The sequence below is a fragment of the Phyllobates terribilis genome, unplaced genomic scaffold (assembly GCF_046119375.1).
Source record: "Phyllobates terribilis strain yellow unplaced genomic scaffold, ASM4611937v1 Scaffold_199__1_contigs__length_3552030, whole genome shotgun sequence".
Lineage (NCBI taxonomy): Eukaryota > Metazoa > Chordata > Amphibia > Anura > Dendrobatidae > Phyllobates > Phyllobates terribilis.
The window spans coordinates 1,336,189-1,344,657 of NW_027362959.1; the positions used below are offsets into that span (position 1 = coordinate 1,336,189).

The following is an 8,469-nucleotide window of genomic DNA, read 5'->3' on the forward strand; positions in this document are numbered from 1 at the left end:
GTGCATACACCACAGGTGCCCTCTAGTGGAGGCTGCTGGCAGCGCAGAGCTCAGTGCATACACCACAGGCGCCCTCTAGTGGAGACTGCTGGCAGCGCAGAGCTCAGTGCATACACCACAGGCGCCCTCTAGTGGAGACTGCTGGCAGCGCAGAGCTCAGTGCATACACCACAGGTGCCCTCTAGTGGAGGCTGCTGGCAGCGCAGAGCTCAGTGCATACACCACAGGCGCCCTCTAGTGGAGACTGCTGGCAGCGCAGAGCTCAGTGCATACACCACAGGCGCCCTCTAGTGGAGGCTGCTGGCAGCGCAGAGCTCAGTGCATACACCACAGGTGCCCTCTAGTGGAGGCTGCTGGCAGTGCAGATCTCAGTGCATACACCACAGGTGCCCTCTAGTGGTGGCTGCTGGCAGTGCAGATCTCAGTGCATACACCACAGGTGCCCTCTAGTGGAGACTGCTGGCAGCGCACAGCTCAGTGCATACACCACAGGCGCCCTCTAGTGGAGACTTCTGGCAGAGCAGAGCTCAGTGCATACACCACAGGTGCCCTCTAGTGGAGGCTGCTGGCAGCGCAGAGCTCAGTGCATACACCACTGGTGCCCTCTAGTGGTGGCTGCTGGCAGCACCTTAATTCTTGTATTAGAAGACAGACTTTAGACATAGTAAATAAATTGCTGCAGATTCCTGAACATTCACATCACACTGAACCACATGATCATTGGCACCTGAGATTTTTCTTGCTTCCAGGCTGAAAGTTGAGTACCAGGGGCCCCTAATGTTACAGCCCACCCGTCCATAGCTCTGATCACTGCTCTGCTGAAGGGGATGGGTGGTCTCATTTCTGCAGGGAGAAGTGCAGCTGCTGGCAGCAAAGTCCAACACCCGACCTGTATAGCGCCTTATAATAGGAGCCGTATACGATACCGGCCACCCCCAATGCAGAGCGGAAACCATCGGCACGGCCCTGTCCTGTGACCAGCCTGATCCCCACCGTCCACCATCTCTACAGTCTGGATCTAAATGTCTGGCCATTAATCCCTACAGCTCATAGTATCATTTGCAGGGGCAAATTCTATCCCTCCGTTCAGTTTCTGGGAAAGCTGAGTGATGAGCAATATGGCCGCCCTGACTGCTCCCACATAGGTGCACTGAGCGATACACAGAGCCGATCAGCCATCTCCCATGGTAAATGTATGGCGGCCGTATTCTGCCCTCATCCAGCTCATTGGACGCGATATAGAAAAGCGACGCCTTCATAGAAAACAACCGAAATTACATAATGTATTAGTGCAAGTCAGACTAAAGTCAAGGAGCTGTCCGGGCATGCTGGGAGTTGTAGTTTCACAACAACCAGAGACCGTTGCCCTGTGACTTACCCTTATACGGCAACAAGGCGTAGTGCAGCATCATACAGGTAAAATCTATTGGAAATGCTGTTATCACCTCCAGAGCAGCAATCGCAAGTCTGCCAGATTCCTCCTAGCTTCTCAGGCTTCGTGAACCCCCCCCTCCGCCCTGCGGCCCACCCCTGGTGGTCTCACATAGCGCATGCTCTGCTGCGGGGCATTGGGGGAGGTGCAGTGTTTCCACCAGATCACACAGGACAGATTATTCCATATGATTATTATTATTATAAACCATTTCTCATATTTGTTACATATTTTACATGGTACAAGATCAGACAAATCAGACTGATGAGAGAAGAGATAAGAAACTTTCCCCACTACCCTCTCCTGCCCGCTACAGACGGCTGATACCAGAGAGGCAACAGCACATTTCGGATTTGCCCTGACCTATAGTGGAGGAGAAACCGTTGCTGTTTGCGATGGCGCTGAGCTACCTGCGCGTGGTACAGAAAAGGGCAGACCGAGGGGAACGCATGGGACCTTTACCCTTCCACCAGTCTTGAGGGGGCGCCCACTACCCTGGTACCCAACACAAAGGTGCCCCCTCCTCCATGACGCTTCTCATGCGCGTTTATCTTCTGAACAGATCATGAAATGCCCCCGAGTGGGCGCACATAGAATAGAATTAAAAATCCCAAACAAGTGCGAAAAAAAACACAAAACACAAAAGTGCAGGCGCAGCCAAATTATGTTTAACCCCTTTCATGTCCACCAATCGTAGTGGCAAAGAACGGGTTAAATCACAGCACTCTGAATTAGCGTCGGCCGCCACGAGGAGCGATGAGGAGGCGACACTTATCGAAAAGGATCCAGGTCATGTGAGCGACTTACTGCCCTGGCCCCTCCCCCTGATTGCAGGCCCCGCCCCATGGTCACTTGCCCCTCCCCCTGATTGCCGGCTCCTCCCCCTGACCGCAGGCCCCTCCTTTATCTAGTATAATACACTCTGTAGTACACAGATTTTGAACGCCACAAGGAATAAGAGTTGTCAGATTTGAGCAGGTCGAGCCCCCGGCCGGGGTACTGGTGGCTGCCGGCGTCCACCTCTTCGTGACGATCCCGCCTGTAGACCGGCACAATCTCCTCCAGCTGAGGCTTGTTGGCGTTCTTTTCGGCTTTCTCTTCATTGTTGGGATTCTCTGTAAAGAACAGACACAAGTCAGGAGTGAGTCCAGGATATCAGAGTGGGACAAGTCATGGGCGCGGAGCTAAAACAGAAGCATAAAGGGGTCTTCCGGGAATAATCCGGAAACAAGCAGTCTTACAGAAATCCCGCAGAGAGAGTACAGGGCGACTCATGCTGATCTGATCCGTTTTTGGTGCAGTTTTTCCTCCATCTTCGCTGGGTAAAATTGCAAAGTGCTTGTAAACACCAGCAACTTTGCATTTCACTCTTTATTAAAAAGTATCTCTGTTGTCAAATATGGAGGTATTCTTAATTCTATAGTTTACAGCTGGTTGCCTAGGGCAGGGTTCCCCAACTCCAGTCCTCAAGGCCCACCAACAGGTCATGTTTTCAGGATTTCCTTAGTATTGCACAGGTGATGCAATTATCACCTGTGTAATACTAAGGAAATCCTGAAAACATGACCTGTTGGTGGGCCTTGAGGACTGGAGTTGGGGAACCCTGGCCTAGGGTACCGGCCACCTCTACAAACTATCAATGGTGACTGGTTTCCTTGGCAAGGAGAGCACGCTCGCAAGCTTTTTACTTTAAAGTGTGAATGAGCCTCTCTGATGCTAGATGCGGCCCGTTTTCCCTCTGCAGAGGCACAGCTCCTCCACTAGTGGCATTGGGGAGAGGAAAAATTAGGCAGCGACTCAACCATCCCGCCAGTCTGATAGGTCAATCTTAACCTACGGAAAGGGAGAGAGACCACAGTAACTCCCCAGAGAGCACATTGTTGGTTTTTGATCTCCTGCAGAGGTGAACATCCATGACCAGTTGGTGCTTCTCCAGAAGCCTCCGACCTCCTCGGAACAAGGGGGTGAGACGCTGCTTCTCAAGAGGCCCCGACCTCGTCCGGATGAGGGGGTGAGACGCTGCTTCTCGAAAGGCCCCCTACCTCGTCCGGATGAGGGGGTGAGACGCTGCTTCAATAGGGCCCCCGGAACTCTTTAGGACGAGGGGGTGAGAGCCCCTAACTCCTCAGGACGAAAGGGTGAGATGCTGCTTCTAGAGAGACCCCCCGACCTCTTCAGGACCAAGGGGTGAGATGCTGCTTCTTGAGAGGCCCCAACCTCCTCAAGACGAGGGGGTGAGACGCTGCTTCTCGAGAGGCCCCGACCTCCTCAAGACGAGGGGGTGAGACGCTGCTTCTCGAGAGGCCCCAAGCTCCTCAAGAAAAGGGGGTGAGAGGCTGCTTCTCGAGAGGTCCCAATCTCCTCAAGAAAAGGGAGTGAGACGCTGCTTCTTGAGAGGCCCCGACCTCCTCAAGACGAGGGGGTGAGACACTGCTTCTCGAGAGGCCCCAACCTCCTTAAAACGAGGGGGTAAGATGCTGCTTCTCGAGAGACCCCCGACCTCTTCAGGAAGAGGGGGTGAGACGCAGTGAAGACCTGCTACAGTATTTATTGTACAGGAATGAAGTATGAAAATTGTACAAAGTACCTTCGTCCTCGTCCTCGCTGGACTCGCTGACGTGCACGCTCACAGCCGTGTTTGGGGAGTCTGTCCATTCAAAGTAAACCCCAAAACCAATGTCAAAGTTATCTGTGGCAAACTCCCAGAAAAGATAGGAGCCCTCCTCGTGTGTGGGGACCCGGACTGTGACCACCTCTCCTCTTCCGACGGTGATGACTGAGTCCGCGTCCTGCCGGATCTTCTCTTTGAAGTCTTTAATTTGGGGTCTTTTCCACATGGATGGGGCAGCAATGACCGGCGTGGACTCTGTAGAGAGAAGGAAGTGGAAAAATAATGAGCAAACATAAACCATTAGCCAATGTCCAGGTATCGTCTGATTGTCCACCCAACAGACCCCAACCCCAATGGGGTCCATAGGACGCACCTTTAAGCCCGTTCTCCAGCAGGTCTTCCAGCGGGGTCTGCCTCCAGTTCTGTCTCAGCATTGTCTATGTGTGGGTGGGTTTGTCCGTTGACCGAGGGGGCTTCTCCGGAGCCGGTGATGCTTCCCATGTTCACCTTGGATGGAGAACTGACAGGGGAGCTGGTTCCTGCCGAAAGTGCCTCCTGCTGTTTCTGTAAGGCCGAGAGGGTAAGGAGAGGGTAACACCACGTCATTTATGAGCATTCTTCATTTCTTGTATGCTGCGAAGCAAAACTGCAGTGTAAAGCATGAGGGGAAGAACAAAGAAGCTTAACTTCTAATGAGGCAGCGTTTCAGACAACCACAGACTCCAATAGACGCTGCACACAAATCCCACTGTCTTCCACTTATAAACGCTGCATCTAATCAACCAGCTACTCAGCGCACCACCACCATCAAGAGCAAAACTCAGCCGCGCAATTTTTTTATTTTTTTCTTACTAAAAACAATTAGTTAATTAGTTCAGGTTCCAGGGAGCGTAAAGTGCAGGGTTTATTTTCTACATCAAAACCCGCAATAGCAATCTACTCTGATTATTGTATTTTTACAGCTGTTTTTACCCCATTTATTGTTGAAGATCTGAAGGTTTTATTAATTCTGTACAAGAAGCGAGGGCATTTTTTCATGCATTTTTTCGGCTCCACAGGAAAAAATAAAGAAACCAAAAAAACACAAATTTCAGCAACGTCTTTAGATGCACAGCGGCCAGGAGTTTTCCGGGAAGCACAAGAAGTTTCCTCAAACTTTTAAACCAGTGTTTCCAAAACTCCAGTCCTCACGGCCCCCACAGGTCATGTTTCAGGATCTCCTTCGTATTACACAGGTGAGAGAATTCCTGATGCCTTGATAGTATTACACAGGTGATGGAAATACTAAGGAAATCCTGAAAACATGACCTATGGGGGCCGTGAGGACTGGAGTTTGGGAAACACCGTTTTAAACACAGGGGATTTTCTGCAAAAAAAAACAAACCCTGCAGCATTTATGCTACGTGGGAACATGGTCCGACAGGTAAATGCAGCTCAGAGCAGCGAGGCTCGGGGGTCTGTGCGCTGCGTCTACCTGTTGCTGAGCGAGCTGCACTTGGTACAGCTGCTGCATGTACTGCTGGTAGTGCTGTTCCTGCAGCTGCCGGATCAGGAGCTGCTGTTGCTCGAAGTTCCCCGGGTACTGCTGCGCTGCGTACTGCTGAAACTGCACCGCTGTCTGCGAGTTCAGGGCGGCCATGATCTGCTACCTGCAAAAAAAAAAAATAGAATTAAGATTTGAAACACAAATGCACGGTCCTGCCCTAATGACTGCTGCACCCGCCATTGCCTGTGGCCGGCAGAGCTTTAGTAATTTTCCATTAAAATGAATGTGACAGTGCTCCGTGGACCCCATTGTTGGTGACCCCAGCGCATGTACCCTCCAACCGGTCACCAGCATTGCATACAACAGACTGCTCCTTGCACTATGGCTCATACTACGAGGGTCCTGAATGAGTGACCCACCCAAAAATATCCTTTAAGAAAGATGAGTGACTTCCGATGGGAGTACTTACTTCTGCTGTTCCATTCTACACCGTTCATCCTCCGCTCGCATCCTCTCTTCCTCCTCTCTCCGCAGCCTCTGCTCCTCTTCTTTCCTCCGCTTCTCCTCCTCTCGCAGCAGCCGCTGCCGCTCCTCCTCTTCCCGCCGTCTCCGCTCCTTCTCTTCTCTCCAGTAAAGTCAGCAGATGACGCTTTACACTGAACTATGTCGGACATGATTTTTGCAGCAGCGTCAACCGTTCTCACTTCCTGGGACTTAAAGCAGAAGTCCGGTCCATGATCCCTCCGGTCTTACATACCGACTACTCCGTAAATCCATAATCACTGACTCCAGCTATACTGCAATTAGTACTGGAGTAGGAGGTAACCTGAAAGATGCCTCATGTCCTGTCAGTCTCATACTGCTGTTTTGTCCCCCATGCTTTACACTGCAGGTTGGATTCTATGTATCAAACTTAGTCAAAGTTTAAGAACTCCTGCGGCTTTAAGTTAGTGATATGATAGGGATTTGATACCACTTAAGGCAGTTGGAAATTTTACAAAATTGACCCATAAAAAACAAATATTTCTCGCCTGATGACTCCTTCGCTTCTCCCGTGCTCACACTCTGGCGGCCATCACTTTTTTTCCTGCAGCGATGATGTTGTATAATCCATGTGACTGCTGCAGTCGATCACTGGTTTCTACGGTCTCATGCTGTACATGCCAGTGATTGGCTGCAGCAATCTGATAGAGTGACGTGACGTTATCCCTGCAGGAAACAGAAAGCTCCTTTAAACTAACAGACAACCCCTTTAAGTGTGGAAAAACGTGACCCAGATGTCGATCATCATCTATCTTGTGAGATAGCGACTGCCGCTAACCTCTGCTATAGACTGGAGCAGAAAGATTTGCAGGACCCAGGTCCGGCATCCATAGAAAACCGCTGCAAACCATCTCCTATCTATCAGCATCACCAGCGCCTCTTCTGGTAGAGTTGGGTGGGTTCACTGCACAATCTGCAGAGCGGTCCCTTTAAGAACGTCTCCAGTAACTATTAGTGCTGGAGTTGTCTTCAGGTACCTGTCTGCAGGTTGTGCGTCACCTTGCCGCTCAGCCCCACTCACTTTAATAGTACTGAGCTGCAATACTAGGCATAGCCTGTGGACACGTGTGGCGCTGTTTCTGGAGGAAACCAGCAGTTACCGTGCCCCACCGATGCCGGATGTACGGATTGTAGGGATTAGTACCTTTTTCTCTCCTGCTCTTCTTTCTCTATTTTATGGGATGTGACGTATGTGGAGAAGAGGTGGCAGCATCTGTTCAGGAGGGTGATAAACTCCGTCATGGCTTCCTGCTTGCTCAGGTTGCCCAGGGCCGCCCATTCTTTCCTGTGAGAAAGACGACAGTGTGTGAACGACACTCAGAGGGAGCAAAGGCTTCTATGAAGAGGTTAGAAACGCGTCGTCGTTCAGTTTTATGCAAGAAACAGTCTGCAGTTTTCTATTAAACTTTGCATTTCAATTCCTATTTTTTTTTTTTTGGACACATCAGATCGATGCATGCCCATGATGGAAAATCTGTTGCCGTTTTGCGTACACAGCTCCCATAAATGCTCATGGTAATGAGGTTCACCCTGCAGTCGCTGACGGCTACTTTAGTGGTGAAAAATATACAATGGCAGGATCAGACTACATATGTAGTGTAGTCTGTAACCATGGAGACACACAGATCTGCATCAGTGCTGTGTATACAAAACGGTAAGAAAACGTTAGGCTATTTACAAAGTGGCTACTTTTTTATAGGAATGTGATACAGTGAAACAAACCACACGACGTTCGTTACCTCCTATCGTTGCCCAGGACATCGAAGAAGCCGACTTCGGGGCACGTGTCGGGGTTGTACGGTCCCAGGAGGACTTGTTTGTACACAGCCACCAGCCTCAGCTTCTCCTCGTAGGTTGGATGGAAAGCCTTCCCGTCCTTCTCTGTAAAAAAATACAGAAGGAAAATGGTTAGGAGACCCATCACATGTACCAAACTGCGTGTGCCGCCATATAATGCTCCACAAAAACTGTAATAAGACAGTGATAGGACCACTAAAGCCACCTGACCCCAGTGTGCAGTAATCAGACCCTGCAATACTGAGTAATATCTGTGCACAACACATAATACAATCCACTTTCCAGTAATTGGACCCAGAACGATAAAATTCAATTCTTACAGGGTGATTCCTTAAATACCTTGTAAAAGTCCCTGAGCTCCCCCGATTCTGTAGCTCTTTTCCGTTTTTCGCTGCGTCGCTCCATTGCAGAGATATTCACATTTGCGTCTTTTGGAGCACTGCATGTGAAATCTCTGCTTGTAGTGCAACGGGCTGTTTCTTCTCTGCTTCCACAGATCAGGAGAAGATCTAGTAGTCGAGCATGTGATCATTGGCAGCGTCTTGGAGGGAGGGCTGAAAGTGCGCACTCCCAAATAAGACTGAAAAAATGCAAAGTTGG

General features: G+C 50.3%; 1 pseudogene; it reads right to left on the reverse strand.

The window, feature by feature from the left end:
- Positions 1–2,335: 2,335 nt before the first annotated feature.
- LOC141213590 (Golgi resident protein GCP60-like) lies at positions 2,336–7,993 on the reverse strand (annotated as a pseudogene).
- Between the last annotated feature and the right edge of the window lie 476 nt (positions 7,994–8,469).